The 19,643-nt window shown below is 39.4% G+C and overlaps 1 protein-coding gene across 1 annotated transcript in view; it reads left to right on the plus strand.

Annotated features, from left to right (window-relative positions):
* Nucleotides 1-19,643, plus strand: part of afap1 (actin filament associated protein 1) — a 65,713-nt gene that overhangs the window by 20,600 nt on the left and 25,470 nt on the right. The gene's annotated exons all lie outside the window — the stretch shown is intronic.

Consider the following 19,643-nt stretch of genomic DNA (forward strand, 5'->3'; position numbering starts at 1 on the left):
AGTGCCCAGGGGCCCCTAGGGGTAGGTTAGGTAGGTAGTTATGTAGGTGGGGTAACTTTATTGATCAACCTAGGGGGGAATTCAAAATTGAAAGAACAGTATTCTTAAAAAGTGACAAAAAATAAAATATTCAATAAAATAAAAAACTCTGTACAGGTACAGCCTTGCCTGTCTGATACTACGGATCCATTGTAACTCATGGAGGTTTGTGAAATATGAAATGAAATCTCAGCTTAACACATCAAAATTAACTAACCCTAAATTAACTTACCCTAACCCTAACCCTAACTCAGTGAAATCAGCAGTATCTCAATGATGATGTAATACCTGTTGGCTGATGTCAGCTATATAAGAACAGTATCAGGACCAGTCCCATGACACAAGCAGCCATATAAGTATCTATGAGATCATCATTTATAATTTCAATAAGGGTCCAAATCTAAGCAACCATTAGATGGCGACTTTTAATACATGACCATTTTTTTGATCCCTTCAATCAACACCAAATAAAACAGTTTGATACCCAGTTCTAGAATGTAGTAGACATCCTCTAATGTCAAATTAAAACACACCTCAGTGCTTTCTAGTCACATGAATGTCAGATGTAATCATACAGTGGGACATGGAGGCCATGTGAGAGAGTGTTTTTACAGTCACTTGTAAAGCAGTAGGAAGGCTGGTCATGGCTTCAATATGTGTTCCTGTCTCACACTGTGACAGTCAGTGAGGATTGTAATGTCTCTATTATAAAACAACTTTGTGTGTGTGTGTGTGTGTGTGTGTGTGTGTGCGAGGAATATGAGAAGCTTACGTGTGTAAAAGGAACCAGCATGAGGAATAACGGAGTGTGTGTGCGCGCGTGTGTGTGTGTGTCATTAGTGTCGGAGCAGATGCCTCTGATGGAAAGCAGGTGGCTGTGATGCCTCGCAAAGCCTTCGCACCATAACAATAAGCCACAACACCTTGTTCTACATCCCCCCTCTCTCTCTCTCTCTCTCTCTCTGTCTCTCTCTCTCTCCCTCTCTCTCTCTCTGTCTCTCTATCTCTCCCTCTCTCTCTCATTCACTCTCACTCTCTCTCTCTCACTGAAGGCAAAATGCCTTACAGTGCAGTTTGTAATTAGAACCAGTCCACAGCCTCAGCCTCCTCTGGTGACCCCAGCGTGTGTCTGGAAATCACAGCCAAAGTTTTCCCGGAAAAATCTAGAAAACGAGAGAGGAGGAGTGATGTCTCAGTGTCTCTCCTTTCAGTCTCCCTTCTCTGTCCTTGCACGTCCTCATAGACATTTTTCCATGCTGCAATTACACCAGCTCCTCAAAAAAAAAAAAAAAAAACTCGTGACCAGCCCTGTCAGCAGTTTTTTCTTTGATACAGTGGATTTTTTACATTTATTTGATTTGATTTTTTTGTTACTTGCTAAATTAGTTTTTGTTCTTTTGACACCTGGGAACTGAAGTACATTTTAGCTCTTGGGTTTGATGACACAATCATGTCATATCAAAAGTCCATTTTCTGTATTTTCATCTTCATTAGCAACATACTGAAATGTGTCTGTGTCACTGTCAAGCTGTCAAATACCGAAAGTTGACGACGATTATCTATTAAGATTTTTGAACTTATATTCCTACCTATATTCTCTGCATAAAACCCTTTTTTATTCAGGCAAAGTTCTTTCATAGTCACGTCTAATTAGTCATTTAACATTTAAAAAACATTATGGAGGAAACAGCTGGTTCCTTTTGATGCAGAGGTTCAACAGTTAAGCGGAGCCTCGTTTGCAGTCCCATGGCATAAGCTTTTCCTGGGAGGCTGAGTAGTGTGATCCCCTGATATTTTGAGCACACCCTCTGGTCCCTCTTTTTAAAAATGGGGACCACAGTCCCGGTCTGCCAGTCCAGTTTGTGAGTGTCTTTTCTCTGTTGAGCGTGATGTTAAAACTTGAAGCCAACAGTGTCTCAGGGGGGAAAAAGTCCCAGATTTCTCTCCCTGTTGCTCTTTTCTAGGTGATGTCATCGCGTCCTTGGTTTTTAGGAGTGAAAATTGGTTTATGTTATCATAAACAGCAGGGAATGATGGCCAAACACACCCACGGCCACGTTGTGAAACTCCAAACCCACAATAATGAAACAAGAATGAAAAATGAGAACAGTGAAAACTCCATTAGCTGGGATGTAGCTTTTCTTGGGGAACTAGGAACACTATGATAAAGAGGAGAAATTCAAACATAATGGAGCCAATTATTACAACAGTAAAACATGCAAAGTAGAAATATAGCCTTATATATTTAAAAGAAAAAAAAAAGGTTCCACAAGTAACATATGTGCAGGGTGTCCAGAATAACAGCAGTAAAGTACAATTCACATAAATACACTTGGATGGAAACCCAGCTACTGTCTTTTATTTTCTTCCAGCTCTCCGTCTCTCTCTGTTGCTGTCTCTCCACTCTGAAATTACCATTCATCACATTTCCACACTGACCTCTGGATAAGCTGTCCAGACAGAGAGAAAAAGAAAATCTGTTCTGCTTCCTCACCGCTCTTCGTTTGTATAAATTTCAGCCTGCGGGGGAAAAAAGGACAAAAAGATAGATGGATGGGTCAAGACGAAGAGAGAAGGGAGGAGACTGCAAAAGAGAGAGGAGTAAACAGTGAAGGGAGTTAAAGAAACAAAGAGGAAAGGAGATTTAGTGCAGATGAAACACTCGACCACTGTTTAGTCATGTTTTAATGCATGATGCTCAGTTCATTTGTGCAATAGAATATTTTATAAAGCATCAGTCGTGAGTCACTGAGGGTGAGTAAGTGCAATAAACAGAGGAGAGAGAAGTGGTGGAAGAACGGAGGAGTGTTCAGGAGGAAGAGACGGCCTTGGCCACGGTCTGTCTGTGACCCGTCAAGGCTCAGTGGCGAGCCAAACCAACACTCTGCAACACTGCAAGCCTGCGGCTTTAGAAGCTACATCAATGCTCTGTCGAACCCAAAGCCTGTGGCAGCCATTTTGATTACTCACTATTATAAGGGATGATTAGTTTAGAGTAGTCTTGAGGATTTACAGTGTAATTGTTGATAGTGAAGTGACAGTGTTGTTGCACTAAATCACTCAAATAACATGGATTGAATGGACGTTGCCATTTACAAAGTGTTCTTGTGTGTAGTAAACACGAAAGAGGAAGTAATCAAATAGGGACCTCCATGATGCGTTTACTTGAAGGGAAATTGTTTGTCACGAAGGTCTGTCTTCCTTTACATGCTCTTAAATGTATGCTGCATACAGTAGCAAGAAATTAAATGAGCTAATGTTGTATTAGCAACATTAGCAAATCCTGTATTAGCACTGTAGCTGCCAATGCAAACTTTTCAGTTTGTAGAAGTGTAAAAAAAGTAGCTAACAGTGTATTAGCAATGTTAATTAATTCTGCATTAGCACTGTAGCTGCCAATGCAAACTTTTCTAATACTGTATTGACAATGTTAGCTATTTTTTTAATTAGCGCTGTAGCTGCTAATTCAACATTTTCAGTTTGGAGAAGTGTAATAAAGATAGCTAACAGTGTATTAGCAATGTTAGCTAATTCGGTATTAGCACTGCAGCTGCCAATGCAACATTTTCAGTCTGTAGAAGTATAAAAAAAACTAAAGGTAGCTAACGTATTAGCAATGTTAAAAAAACATAGACATAATATATTTATTGACAAAGGAGCAGTGATGAAAGTAGTTGCGGTTTTACCACCACATTCAAATTGGTGAGATGGCAGATGTTAGCCAAACTCTCAGAGACACACTTTGATTTGTTGCTCATTTGCTAGCAGGACAGACCTCAATGTTTAGCATGCATTGCTAATGTGATGTTTTAATTGTCTTATTCCTGTGGTTTAGAAAATGCATTGTCATTTTATTAGTTAGCAATAAAGAATGGGACTTTTGCTGATGAATGCATTGACTCTTTGTAAGGCAGCTACAGAAATCCTGTTGTTCAGCGTTTACATAAATACAACTTTAGTGATGGTGTTGCCTCAGGACAGCCAGCTGGACAGTCAGCTGAGCTAAAGACATACTAGCCTGCTCACACAGTGTAGCAGGGTGTGATAGTCACATGTGTCACACTTGTTAGCTGGGGCATTAGCAAAGTGAAAAAGACACAAAGAACTGATGTGTATTTGACTATGTAGCTGAGAGCAGAACTTTGTTTCCCAAGGCCAGACTTGTTATTGACTCTCATACACACAAACACACACACAAACTAATATCATTAGGGATCAGGAGACCCAGCAGGATGTTCACTAATCAAATAGACAACCAAACTGGTCTGCTTTGAACTGCCCTGTGGGCTTCCCCTTTTCTGTGTGTATGTGAGTGTATTTAAAGAGGTTAATTAAGAAGTCACTGCAAAACTAAATTGAATAATACAAGGCAGACATCAGACAAGCAAATGCATGCCTTGACAACAGCAAATCATAGTGCTAAAAATACTGTAGTGGCCCAAATTCGAAATGACCATGATTGTAATATTGTCCTTAACACTGCTTGTGTCCTTTTTTGGAGATGGAAAGACTTTTTCAAGAGACAAACCACATTGAATAAAACAAGGAAAGCAGATAAATCATATTTATTGGCTTTTAAATGTGATTTCCAAAGCTTTCAACTGAATAACAGCTGTGGCCTTCTCTCTGTTTTTTAGTCATGTACCCACACACTCTCTCATAAAGCTCTTTAAAGGGACTGATCTTGTGCAATAAAGAAGTCAGAAGACACGCTCCATACATGTTAGCCAGCAGAAAACTGGGGACGCAAAACTTTAGCAAATACCAACTTTCTTCTAGTACTGCAAGTGGCCACAGGGACAAATTAGCAGCAAGGTGTGGTGCCTTATCCAGCTCTGTATATCCATGCTGTAGACTGGAAGGAAGAAATGCAACATTAAGGCTACCAGTGACCCAGAATACAACACTATCTCAAACTATTCTGTAACATATTTATCTCTGGGTGCTTTAGTGGATAAAATGTGACAAAGTAATGAAAAATCTCCATCACATTTTCCCAAAACCCAGTTACACATCTTAAGATTGCTTGTTTTGATTAGCCAACAGCTCAAAACACAATGTACATTTAATTTATAATAATATAAAAGAGAAAAGCAGTACGTTGTCATGTTTAAGAAGCTGGAAACACCAAGTCTTTGACATTTGTGCTTAATCTGGGACTTTATCGATTACCAAATTATTGTGGATTGTCTGTCAATCAATAAACCAATCAATTGAGCTGTAATACGTTGAATTGCTCATGTACTTTCAAGGGATAATACACTATCTTGTATCATTGCCAATATGGTATATGATAATATATAACTGATGGATTTTCAATAAAACTTGGTGACCCTACAAACATCAGTAAATGGAGAAAGGCATTCCTCCTTGTGTTCTCATGCACAAAGGCTCTCATATGTGTGCAGGAGTTTAAATCAGTATACTGGTGGGTTTGCTCAGACACACGTTACTGTATACACACAGAGAGAAGCAGGGTCTTTTCATGTCAGTTTGATACTCTCCACACCCCTCAGCTCATAAATCTCTTTAGTGATCTAAGGAAGAGGATCCCTATACTGTTTTACAATGTGTTACGTGCCACACTCGAACACATACACATATATTTAAGCACACACAAACCAAGGTCTGTCTCTAATTAGATCATAATGATCGCTGAGTGTGACAAAATCCCTCTGAAGTTTTGTAGGACTACAAGAATCTCCCTCTTTCTCTTTTCTGTCTCTTTTCATATCCAAGATTAATGCTACACTAATATTGCTCTTTTATCTTTGGCATGAAATACATTCCTGTCGTCAACAAGCTTACTGCCTCAGCCACATGAACTGTTTCCATCCAGCTGTCAAGTAGTTTTGAGCAAAAATCCTGAAAAATAAAATGTAAATTATGTGCCTTTCCATTAAGCTGCACTGAAGCAAACAAAATCGACTTCCAGATGTAGAGTGGAGCTGCGTCATTGAACAGTTTTTTCTGCAGTTTTCATACTTAATGCTTCATGCTGAAATTAACTTTAAATTCACCAGATAAAGGCCATGCAGCTGTAATGGATGTCTTGCACTGTACATGACAGAAATAATTTGAGTAAATCTCTGAAGCTAACAGTCCAAATATCCAGATTTAGACTACTCTTTTAAGCTTTTATATATCATTTTTTAGACACCTACTTCAGTCACTTTTCGTGTGTAATCAAATGCCTCACCATGACAACTTTGAGGAGAAAGTGTGCAATCTTTTAATTTTTTAATATTTTATTACAATTAATTCCGTCATTTTTCTCTATTTCTATTAATTATTTTGCCCCGTCTTTCAGTGTAACCATTCAAAACAGCTCAAAACACAACCTGGTCATATGAGACTTTGTACAAAATAGTCCTTTTCAAGCATACCCCAGCCTTAAAGTGGCTTTGAACTATGGTGAAATAAGACTGATCTAGGTCTTTGTCATTTATCACATTGTGCCTTATCAACAAACATCCCAACAATATCCCAACAATGCTGCAACCGTAATTTAGGTATGGATTAATTGTTTGGTCACAAGTTCAGTAAGCCAAAGTGGCATCTTCAATTTGCTTGTTTTCTCTTGCCACACGTTAAAAACCCCAAATATTTACAGTAATGTAAACTGGAGAGAAGCAGCACATTTTCAAATGAATTTACAGCTGAAACAGGATGTAAATGTTTGGCTTTTCTTGCTGATTACTTCAATACTAATGCTCTCATTTTCTAAAAAACAGTTGCATTTGAGTCAGTATTCCAGTCACATCATCGGTTGCATCCTGTGTATGGGCCGTGCAAGTCTCCGTTCGCTTGAGGAAAATGTGGACCAGTCCTCTTGTTGAGACACAAATTATTTCCATCTGTGTTGATGTTGGAGAGCGATGCCATCCCCTTCACCCCACACCCACCCCTTCCTCCTCTACTCCCTTGTCTTCCCTCAAGCAGACCCTCCCTTGCTCAGCAAGTTAACCATTTAACACGCACACAGAGGTGTGTTGCATCATGCACACACTGAAATTTCACACCATGCGTCATGTTTGTTTGCTTTCTTTTTAGCATTTAGTGTGCATACAGTGTATGTATGTCATGGACATTTGTATACAAACCAGCCGGATTGTGTAATCCATTGCAGTCTGGGTCCCATTTGGAATTCATTTCCTCTCTTTCTCATTTTGAATCAGACAACCCCCCCTTCTCCCAAGCACTTTAAAAGATAAATATAGCCGTAAGCAGTGATTGACGGGGTCCAAGCACAATGCACAGTTCTAGAAAAAAGGGAGCTTGAACAGCTTGAAGAGTAGGTGAGATGAAATTGACAGTGTTTACAAAGAGGACTTGGTCACCCTTAACGCAGCTCCTTTGCCTTGTCAGATTTTGAAGGAACAAAATGACATGGTCCAAACAGGATCATTTTTGTCATTTAAATGTGGGAGATACAGTTTTTTTTAGCAGCCTGCTTTTCGCAGATTGTCAAAGAGTTTGGTGAAACTTGTTCAAACAATACACATTATAGTAAGACACTAAATATTACTGTGGACAAACTGTTTGACACATCTGAACACCAATTGAAACATGGTGTCTAGTATCTAAAAAGTGTCTGTCAATTTGATTGAAGACTTTGTGGAAATAGAGATATTAATTGATTTTGCATATTTTGAGAAATAAGAGTGAAAAACTTCTAAATTTATAATAGGTTAATATACATTTTTTGCATTTGTGGTCTACAAAACGTGGGAATGATCCACAGAATGTCATAAAGAGCAGACATATTAGACGATGCATTGGCAGGATATAAGACATCTGCTGTACTTCAGAATTTTGATGAAAATTCATCAGCTAATATTGAAATTGAAATGGATTGATGTATCGAAATATATTTAACAACTTAAGATCAGAGAAGTCTGTAGATGATCCTAACTAAGTTTGGTGGTAAGTGGCCCAGACCAGGAGAGCAAAGATGCAAATGACTTGAGAGAATTTGGATTCAAAGCCAAGCTGTTTTCAAGATAATTGCAAAGACTTAAACTTGATTTTTACAGTGCCACCTTGAAGTCAATTTTATGTTTCCAATACAGTACACATGAAGTCTAAACTCATTCTTATGTATTGTAAGGTATTATGGGTGGTTCTTTCTTCTTTGAACCCACCATCTTCTCAAAGCATTTCTTGCCCACTGCAAGTCATTGCCTTCCATGTTGGTGGCTGTAGAAAAGAAACACAAAATTTGGAACAAATATAGGTCTATTGTATTTTGCCAAACCGAATGTTTTCTAGCCTAAAGGGGAAACACATCGTTGCAAATAAATGTGTCACTGTGCTGTGTCAAGCTACAGAGTGCGTGCATGGCAAGAGTTGGCTCATTATGAGACGATTTTTGTTGAATCAGACTAGCTTTAGAAATGATTTGCTTGTGGTGAAACCATGCTTGGGATTGACGCATAGTTACTCTGTCTCAATTGGTCTTAAAAACATCCCCTTTAACCTGAAAACTTTGAGGGCAGAGTATGAGTGGTGGAAATTAGAGAGGTCAGAAGAAGGTCAAATAAAGCTCCTCAAGGAGGGAAATGGTGCCTTGCTAGCTAGCAGAGAAGAAGTTCCTGAAATGAGAGTTCCGGATATGAGCTGCTTCACAGTGTTGGCATATGGGAAATAATAACGTATCATACCAGAGGCTTAAAATATTATAAGGAAACTTATTGTATGCTAGTAATAACCAAACGTAAAAATAGGATAAATGTACAGTACCAGTTAAAAGTTTGGACACACTTTTCCATTCATGTGAATGGGAAAGTGTGTTCAAACATTTGACTGGTACTGTATAATTTTCAGAAAAAAATGTATTGAGATAATTGACACCAAATTGCCCCCGATGGCTGCGCCAACAGTGTGTGTATGTGGGTGTGAATGTTAGTTCCCATCTGATGAGCAGGTTGGCCCCCCCTGGTGGTAGCCCCTGCCTTAAGTGTATGAATGTGTGTGAATGGCTGAATGAGACATGTAGTGTAAAAGCACTGAGTGGTCAAAAAGACTACAAAAGTACAGTCCATTTGCTATTTACAAATCTATCCATATTGCTTAAAAAAATGCTAAAGTAGTGATATGATTAATGGGAGAGGTAGTCTGATTGGCTGGAAAGACGTCATATGAAAAGAAATGCATAAACACAGACCTATACTATTCTGATCATGTCGGGAAATTAATTGAATAAGATAGCCTAAACTGATTACAACTACTAATAGTAAGTGTCACAAAATGATCAAATTATTGCACATTATGGGACTCTTGGCTTTACTTTTGATTGTTTTGATCATATATCGTATAGAAGGCAAAATGTTCCTACAAATACAATAATTATTGTACATCTGGTAACGCTGCTGCTCTGTGAAATGTCGTCTTTCTTTAAAGACCTCGACGGCTTTAAAAAATATATACTCACGGCTATTTCTGAGTTAAAGGGGGATTTATGGAAAGAATTGAAGGAAGAGTTGAGAACATTAAACAGAAACTTAACTAGAAGCTATCTGAGGTCAGGGCGACACTCCACAAGCTCAAGGCCAGGCTATCACCAAGGTGGAGGAGTGCATTTCAAATGTGGAAACTAGCAGCGATGTAACCAAAGAGGGCCTGCTGTGTCTGCTAAAAGAACAACGCTGGCTCCGTGAAAAAGTGACCGATCTGGAAAGCAGATCCACAAGAAAAAAACATTCGGATTTACGGTGTGCCTGAGGACTCCAAGGGCAATGATTAAGTTTGTGGAAAATTCGCTGACTACGGAGCTCCCCTTACCCGACGGTATGTCCCGGCAAATTCAACGCTCTGACACAGAAGCCAGGACCCGATGCTACTCCAAAGTGTATCATTATAAACTCCCTGCAGCTTGATGTTACATAAAGTGTCCTAAAGTTGGCTTGGAAGAAGAAAGTTAACATAAATAACCAGTAGATTTTCTGTGACAATGATTATGCCTGTGAGGTGATGGAGAAGCACATAGTCTATGGGAGAATTTAAAAAGTACTCAAAGAGAAAGCATTTGCTTCCAAACTCCAGTCACAAGGATTGAAATCCACTGGAGACCATGGACCTACAAGGACGTACAGGAGGGCACACAGGAGCTGAGAGTGCCAGGATTCCAGGTGGCCACCGCTGCAGAGGACCTGGGCTCCAGCATGGAGGAAAACATACTGAAGGTGTTTCCATGGCTACATGCAGAAAACCAGGGATGGAGGGAAATAAATGGAGGCATGAGTGAGAGAAAAGCTTCAGGGGTTCAGGAGACCACTTTTACATTAAAAGAACCATACAAAATCTGGAGTTTGGACACAAGAACCCAATAGATCCTAAGATTAAAGTAGGAGCAATGAGGAAAAGAAAATAGGTTGACGAAACATATACACAAGAAATCCAAAAGAAACTGATATACACTAAACAACTAAAACTGATTATACACAGAAGCTTTTGAAAAGAAATGTGTATCCTATAATAACGTGGATCTATCATATTGGGCTTTCACATGGTTTATTTTCTGTGGCTTCAGAAAGCCACAGCTCTGATTACCGACTGTGCTCATGCTTATGGTTTTATTATGGAGTACAAAAAAATCTGAAACATAAATATATTTTGGTGAAAACAACTCATGCAAGGACTTGAGGGTTTAATGAATACTCAATATTTTCAGTAGTTTTCGTTAGCCATTTATAGTTGCCCTATGCAGTTTCCAAATCATCAAATTTTATCCTTAGTAAGAATATCCCCTTACACTTTGACTATTCAGTGACTCCCAGTGTCCTATACATGGGGGCACTGTCATCTTGGATAAGACTCCCATCAGCATAGAAATGCTTCATTATAGGACAAAGGTGATCTCTTAAATTTCAACTTTGTATTGATTTGCAGTGAACCTTCCCCATAAGGGGACAAGTGGGAAAAAATAAGAAATTAGCTTTCGGGAGTTCGTCGCAGGGCATGTTTTGGTCTCTACTTGGTGCTGATGAATCTGTTTTCTTACTTTACGTAATTCCTCTGTGGGATTCCCCTACTCTGCAGCTCGGTCAACCACAGCAAAGCATTCAGTGACATCAGCACTATTGCGTCATTGACTCAAGAGAAGAAATGAGGTTGCTTAATAGATCATATGGGGAGGCGTCACACTTTGTCACTGAGGCAACCAAACAAGTGGCAAATTGGAGATTGATTAACTGCATTGAGCGGCGAGATCACACTAAGTGACACATGCCCACAGGATGGTTAATCCTGAGGGCGAGAACTGTTTCAGTCTACTTATACTTTGGAAAAAATCCCCACTGAGAAACTGGAGCACGGATGGAAAACCTATTTCACAGCTTTTTTTCACCACTTAAGTGCTTTTGAAGGCTTTTTACAATGCCAGGACTTTTTTCCTGACACATGATGTGATCTGAGTGACAAAGCACTGAGGGAAGCTGTTTCTTTAGGCTGGTAGAGAACTAACACAAATTGAAGACTGAATCAGGAGTGATTGAAACATATGCATTTGAATAAAGGTTTTAGTAATGGATTAACTTGTTGGTCCCACCTTTAATGGGTTAGGTGTCTATTCATTCTATCTGTGAAATAATAATTGTCTGGTGAGCTACTCCATGTTAATGTGGTGGTGTGATTACATAAAGACAGGAACATTGGAACAAATTTAGAAACAAATGGAAATACAAGCTATTACTGTAACAGATTTAAATGAGCAGTTTGTCTGGAGAAAGCTGGAGTTAACAATAATGGCACACAAAGAAAAAAATGTCTGGATTTTTAAACTTTAAACAGTGTGGCTGACAACTGCATATGCTGACTGTAGAACAAAGAAATGTACTGATTGTGACGTTACGCATAGACTTCTAAAGGAATGATGTGAATCCTGGTGGTTCACCATTTACTGGCCTCTAGTCAGCTGCCGAAGCATAAAAATCCATATTTGGGCAATGGGGCATAGCCTAGGTAGAAATGGAGAAGGGTTTAGCAAGCAAGCAGCAACCACTATGGTTAAGTTTCATGGCCTGAAAATGCATCAATCAAGCAAACACATCATGCACTCTTTGGAAGAGGTGTCGGGTGGGGGCTCTTCTATGACTTTATACTGACGTTTAAAATCCACAACACTTTTTTCACTGAACTGAAGTGTACTCATCTGCCAAACAGTGCTGAAAAAAGTAATGGTGTCGTTGTCACCATAAGACGTGTCCTTTTCATTTAAGTATATCTGAAATATTCTGGTGTGGAAAACATAGTGGAAAACGAGGCAGAACCTATAACCAAGACAGATTCTTACAAAATGTGCTAATGGGAGATTCCAGGTTATTAAGTTCTCTTAGTGGATTAGGGTTGTCAGTATACGATATACTGATACCTTGATGTGTTTCACTCATAATATATGATCAGTACATTATCTTTGATGTACCTTTGATTGATGCCTGCTGTAGGTGACTGAATGCTGTAAATGTATATTGTGTTTCTGCAGTCCCTCCATGAGACTAACCCCTTAGTGATGTTACAATAGACTGGTTCCATTCCAGTATGTACAGTACCTACTTTTTAACACATGGCTCCCTTCCAGTTAAAGCAGGGCCACCCCACCCCACCCCACCAGATCCTACCGGCTCCCACCGGCTGCTGCTGACCCACATTTACACCTCATTGTGAGGTGAGAGAAATGCAGGAAACACCCAACCCAGTCTCACTCTTCAGTTATTTTTTCAGCTCAGCCAGCAAGCAGGCACGTCCGCCAGTAACTGCACTCTGGTGAATGCACCTGTCCTGCAAAATACACACTTAAGCCGCCAGCCTGAGGAAGGAAGGAGGGAAAGTGATTGAGGGGAAGGGAAGAATAGAATTTAAAATGGTAGCTGTGAGAAAGGTTTTTGTTTTTTCGGAGGTAACACTAGCATGGGTGGTTCATGTATAAACAGAGAGGTGGAACACTTAGATGTGTATCGCAGGGGTTGGCAGGTCCAGAGCTTGGACGAGGCCTCGAGTCCTGCGGAGAGGGGAATTTTAGAGAGATTTAGTGTGTGTGTGTGTGTGTGTGTGTGTGTGTGTGTGTGTGTGTGTGTGTGTGTATCTGTGTGTTAGTCTAGTTTGTCTTTTGTTTCCTTGTTTCTTTCCAGACCAACGCTTTCTACGTGTGAATGTTGGAGGTAACACTAGCATGGGTGGTTCATGTATAAACAGCCAGGTGGAACACTTAGATGTGTATCGCAGGGGTTGGCAGGTCCAGAGCTTGGACGAGACCTCGAGTCCTACATAGAGAGGAATTTTAGAGATATTTAGTGTGTGTGTGTGTGTGTGTGTGTTAGTCTAGTTTGTCTTTTACTTCCTTGTTTCTTTCCAGACCAGTGCTTTCTATGTGTGAATGTATACAAGTATGTATGTGTATGTGTGTGGTGTAAAAGAGGGCTCTTATGTAAAGGGTGTGTGTTGGCTAATCAGCTGGCATCCGGATTAAGTTCCTCTCCCACACAATGAAGCTTTCAGTAGTGCTGCTGGACAGCTGCCACATTTGCAACCACCATAATGTATTCTGTGGTTAGTTAATCACAATATTTCAACTGATAACCCAGATTCATATATACAGAGTGTCTGAGATGATTGAATGTTAGTGTATACGAATAGCCAACAGCAGGCTATAGTTTTTTGTCTTTGGTTTTTCCTTACCAATTTTTACAACTTCTACAAGTAGATTAATTTAAAACACAACTTAAGTGACCATAATATTCCATGGAAAACTGCATGTATGGTATACACACTGTTACAATACAATTTTACTACTCCTTTGGAGATCCAGTACAAGCTGTAAAATTTCAACCATTTCTCTGTCCTTTACAAGCTTAAGGTTATCTTGGGACAAAGGCAGGCCATGCTGGGTCAACCTGCAGGCTAATGGGTTACTATCACTACAGCCTTTTGCTTTTTGTGCTTTCATCTTTTCCCGCAATCTGGCATCCATTTATTTTTTAAGTCATTGCCTTAGCTTGACCTCATGCATAAGCTTTGAAGAATGTATGGGGGAAGGGGATAGCTGTCCAAACTATGTCCCATGTGTCTTTCCCATGTCTTTCTCATTTTATTGAAGATGGTTAGACAAGGATTGTAGTCATAATTGAAAATCTTTCAAAGGTTTGGAGGTGTGCTGATACTGCAACAGCTGATCTGAAACATTCGAGCAGTCTTTTTTCATCTGAGCATTATCGGGAAACAAGACAGAACACACGTGTGCTTGAATAATGGGTGGCAGTAGCTTGGAAATGAGAGGGGCAGTTGGGAACAGCTGCAATAATCTGGTCAAGGAAAGAAAAGGAGAAACATTCCCCCCCTCCATCAAATAACTACCACTCAGGTGACCTCGAGCAAAACACTTGACCTCCGGTTGTAGAAGTGCAACGGTGACCAGAGGCTGACAGCAGAAGACTGTGGTTGGACTGTGCAACTCCCAGATGTGAATGTGTATAACTGTGAGGCAGGGTGGTGCTGGAAAAGAGCGTAGGCCTCAGCAAAATACCCCTCTTTGGATAAATAAAGCTTTGAGCAAACCTTAAAAAGAGCTTTCACAGATAATCCTTACCTTGTGGGAGCTGAAGGTATTTTCATTAACAGCCATGTGTCCTTCAAATGGAAGTAGTAGTTGTCTTAAATGATAGAAATTACAGACTCAAGTCTTATCATTTCTCATGAAGTCATTCACCGTCATAAACCAAATTTCTTCCCAAGCCTTTTTGGTTCTTTTAGGGACCTGTATATTCTGTACCACAGCATTGAATATGTGTTTTTGTATTCTTATAGAAATGTAAAGGTATTGACCAAAATATCTAATAATAATATAATAATGCATCATTAGTACCCTAATAGCTTTGTTGGAATAGATTTAAACAGCTGAATGTATGTTGGAGGTTCTGCTTTGACTTTAGCTCGGCAAACTGCTTGAATGCACCAAGGGGAGTCTCAATTGACATCTGTCTTTACGTTGTATAAAAGAGACGTGTACCTTTGTCTTTTTATATCAAAGAAGCAGATAAGCAGATATTTTCTTACACAGTTATTCGTCATTTGCACTGATGATTCAAACAGGTCCATGCAAGCCCAGGAACTGTCGGATTTATCCCTTCTTCAATAGATGAAATAACGCTAAATCAATATAAAAACCAACAGTGCTTTATTTTTACATTCTGTGCTTTTTTCTGTGCTATAGGTTTTTTTTATCCATTTAACATCAGTGGATGTTTCCGTCTTTTTTTACTGTATGTTTTACTATTATGTTCTTAGATATATTTCTTGTTCCCTGTGGCTGTCTTACCATGTCTTTTATGTATGTGGAATGTTTTTTATGGATGCAGCGTGGGTAGAATCCCGTTCCAAATTTCCTGCAATGTGGGACAATAAAGTGAATCTTGAATCGTGAGTCTCCTAAAATTGTCAGTGAACCTTAAAAACACCCTTCCCAGAACGCAGCCATAGCAAGGTATTTGTACTATTTTATGGACACTCTACCATGTCATTTGCTGTCCAGTAGCATAACAAATGAAGTACAATTTTTGAAAATATAGTTTGTATGTAAAGGTGAAATGGTCATTCATCAATGCACTACTGACCAAGTTACTGGTTACGAGTCAAACTGGTTTCATTCCAGCAATGTTTGCTGTCCAAAAATATTTTAGGGTTGGCTTTAGCTAGAAAAATATGTGCCATTACCCAATGTAAGGTAATTTGCCAAGAATCATGGGAAAATGCAGTTTTCCCTTTCCAAAGCCTTTCCGAAGGGAGTGGCTTTCCTGTGTCCACTCAGTTTATCCATTCCAGCATCCCATTGGCACCATGGTCGAAACATTTATTCGTGTCCAGTCCTCCTACGCAGGGCAAAAATGGATACTTGGCATAAATGTTTGGATGTAAGTTTCAGGGCCAGGGCCAGAGCAGCAGACAAACCTCCCACTCCAAGTATCCAAACCAAGGTCAGGACTTCTTTACCACTACCTAATTACACATTATGACTGTGGAATTCTGACATTTCTGATCTGCATCCATGCACATGACCTGTACATACTGCTCTACTTATGGTTGTAGCAGTATTTCCTCTGGAAATGTATTCTTGTCAGGGAGGAACAGCAATGAGACCCTGACATGACATGTTCATTGCATTTCTGATTTTGGTTCATGATGGTCATTTTTTCTTTGTTTTCCGTCTCTACTTTGGCAAGAACATTTCTCCAGCAAACAAAAAGACAAAAACAAGTTACATAGTACATTCATTCCATCATGTTATTTAAAAAAGGGCAACACACATTTTTACTTGGCGGACAGCTTATTGAAACTGTAGAAGGTTTCAGATAGCTTGGAATGGTCCTGGACTGCCGACTGAAAATCTCTGAAAATAATCATATGCCTTCAAGCATTTCTTAAAATTTGAAGCTGAGCAACCTGAATGAAAGCGAGGCCATGGACATCCTGAAATATAGTTTCCATGCTTTATCCCCTCAGTGTTTGCTCCCAAAGTCTAGGAGGTTATATTGAGAGCCTTTGGAAACTAAAATATTTAGAAGAAGCATTTTATTTCATGTGAAAAACAGCTTTTCAGATTTTAAAAAGACTGAGCTACAAATCCGTTTCAATCTTTTAATGTAAACTATTCACCACTGGAGTGCATTTTAACTTTGTTTTGTTTTATATATTATTATATCTTTGGTTCATTGAGCTACACATAATCTACTATTGGGAATACCCAAAGAAAAAGTTAGACAGTGGCTAGTTCAATATTTTATCCATAATTCTCCTTTTTCCTGAAAGTTACATTAGAAGATTAATATGGCTCTCATATGTGTACACTAAGTATGAAGCTAGAGACAACAGGTAATTAGCTTAGCTTAGCATAACGACTAGAAACAGGGAAACAGCTAGTCTGACTCTGTCCAAAGGTCAAAAATCTGCCCACCAATACTTCTAAATTTATAAATTAACATGCAATATTGTATATTTAATTGTCAAAAAAAGTTGTAAAAATGAAAAGTTATGATTTATTGGGAGTTCCATGCTGTAGCTATTTATTGACCTCCTGGAGTCTCTGTTCGTTTCTACGCAAAGATAATTCAAATTCATTACAATGAAATCTCTTTTAATGTAAACTCGGTTGTGAAGATTTAGAAGCTTGACTGGCGAGTTAACATCTGTAGTTATGAGGTTTCTGCTGTATGGATAAAGTGAGCAGAGATCTGTGAAGCACTGAAAACCCCGAGCTAGACTGCAGTGAAACGTGGACTTTTACATGTTGGTGATTACGCAGTGTGTGTTTACGGTCAGCAGAGGGGCGGTATGCATTGTGACCGCAATGAACTCCTGTTAGCTTCAGTGTGTTGCAGCATAATCGATCTGCAGATCTCTCGTGTGATACGGCCAAGCTGTTGTTTTGGGGAGTGCAAGCATACGCACGTCTGTATACAAGTGTGTGTGTGTGTATGCAGTGTATGCAAACACACTTTCCTCAACCCCAGTGCCTCCAAACTTTGAGTCACCACATAGCAAAGCAATGGAATCACATTCTCTGGAGTGTAGTGTAATGTATTCTGCTGCACTCAGGGAAAAATGCTTCCCCAAACAATCGTCTTCTGCATGATTATTAATGGTATTATTGTTGACTCAAAGTTTGCTAAAGGAAGTCATTGTGATGTGAGATATGAAGCTACAGACCTCATATCAACAATCCTCCTCCACCAACGCAAACAAGTCCAGTTTCACATCCACTTCTCAGACCTGATATTCTGATATTCTTCTATTGTTTGACCGTTGAGGTTGAGTGCTTGTGTTCTTTTCAGTTCTCTGCCTTTCTTTCCTTCTGTCTTCCTCTCTGGGGGGATTTTTTTTTCTTCTTCTTTTGGGCTGGGATAGGGAGGAGAGTACTAGCGGCCATGGAGTTTAGCAGGGCAATGTATCCCAGCCAAGAAATGAGTTCACCGAACCGCTGTTTCCCCCTAAGGAGATGCGATAAGGTTTCTGCTAGAGGCCTGGCTCGCCACTTGTCTTATGGATGAAAAGAGAAGAAATGGGCGGAAGAAGAAGAGAAGAGGATTTGCTAAGAGGAGCGGGATGTATTGAGTGAGACAAAAGAAAAGACTACAAAGAAACACGACTTTGCTTTGTGCATGGCAAACCAAAAATGCCACAGATGACTATTTCATTAGGATAAGTCATTCACATCATTTCACTGAGTCTTAAAAATCAAGATTGTAGAAAACAGCTAGATTCTAGATGACTGGAGATGGATCTATTTTGTGCAACAGTAAAAAAAGACAGATGAATAGTGACGAAAGGAAGACTATAGCATTTGGCTTGAGGGAGAAAGAGTTTTAAATATTTATAATGGATTGTTGGGTGAATGGTGTTATAGGCCTGGTATTTATCAGTGTTTATCTTTCATCTTCTTCCATCTTTCATTCTTAAGGCCTTGACCCCAACTTATTACTAAATGTACAGAGCTGGCGCTAATATTAACAAATGGGACAGTACCTCATGTGGGATTTAACACAAGTAATGGCACAAGTGGGGTTTTTGTAGATGTTGACAGTTGAAATGGAAATCTCAGGAAATGAATGGAAATTTGTGGATTTGACAAATGATTTAATTCATTTTAAAATACAGGGCCCTGTTTTTTGGGTGTACGTCAGCCTTTAGGCTCTATGTCCATTTCCACCCCAAGGTCAGCACTGCACATGCTGAGGAAAACCATGTGACGGGTTGTAGCGTCTATGCAGCAGAGCTTTCAAAAGCACTTATTTCACCAGTGAATGTAACTTCTTAATATAACCTAAGAATGGAACTTTGGTCAGGTCCTGTACTAGGGGGATCCCGCCTTAGCAAGTTGCATTCACTGAAGAGTGCCAGGGGAAAGGGTTGAAAACTCCAGAAGAAAGGCTAATGAATATTCCCTGACTCTAGAATAATTCATCACAGATATGTCAACAATAAATCCTCCCACTCACAGACTACTTCTTTCCAAGCACATTTTCAAACTCATTAAATGTCAACATCAACTACATGGAGTATCCTTCCAAATAAATAACCAAAGGATAATAAATAACTTGTAGAAAAATACCCAAATTCTAACATTTAGTAATGTGTTTCAGGCCAAAAGGAATAAAAATGTAAATTAAAGGTCATCTTTGAAAAAAATGGCAAATGTAGTAGTGTCTCTAATAAATTAGCCTTTCTCTTGGCATTCTTTTGATATGCTTGTTCAAACAAAATTTCAAAGTTCTCTTTCATTACAGCAACACCATAATTATGGCAGAATGACTGTGATGTTAGACTGTCCACTTTGAAGGTGCAGTGACACATACTTTCTACCCTTTAAAGAAGTTCGCCATTGAAGCCCGCCGCCAGCTTTTATGAATGTTCCACGTTGCTACAGCAATGGATGCTGACATCACTGCAGGGCTGACGCCTGATTGGGTCAGCTGTAACCAATGGCCCATAGCACATAGAATTTCATAGCAGTTATGGAGTTTCTCCTCTTCAGAACCGAGTCGGCAGGGGAAAAATCGGCACCACCATCAGTAAATAAAATAAAAAGAGAAATCAAAGGGGCTTTTCCATAAGAGGAA

The sequence above is a fragment of the Scomber japonicus genome, chromosome 22 (assembly GCF_027409825.1).
Source record: "Scomber japonicus isolate fScoJap1 chromosome 22, fScoJap1.pri, whole genome shotgun sequence".
NCBI classification, from domain to species: Eukaryota; Metazoa; Chordata; class Actinopteri; order Scombriformes; family Scombridae; genus Scomber; species Scomber japonicus.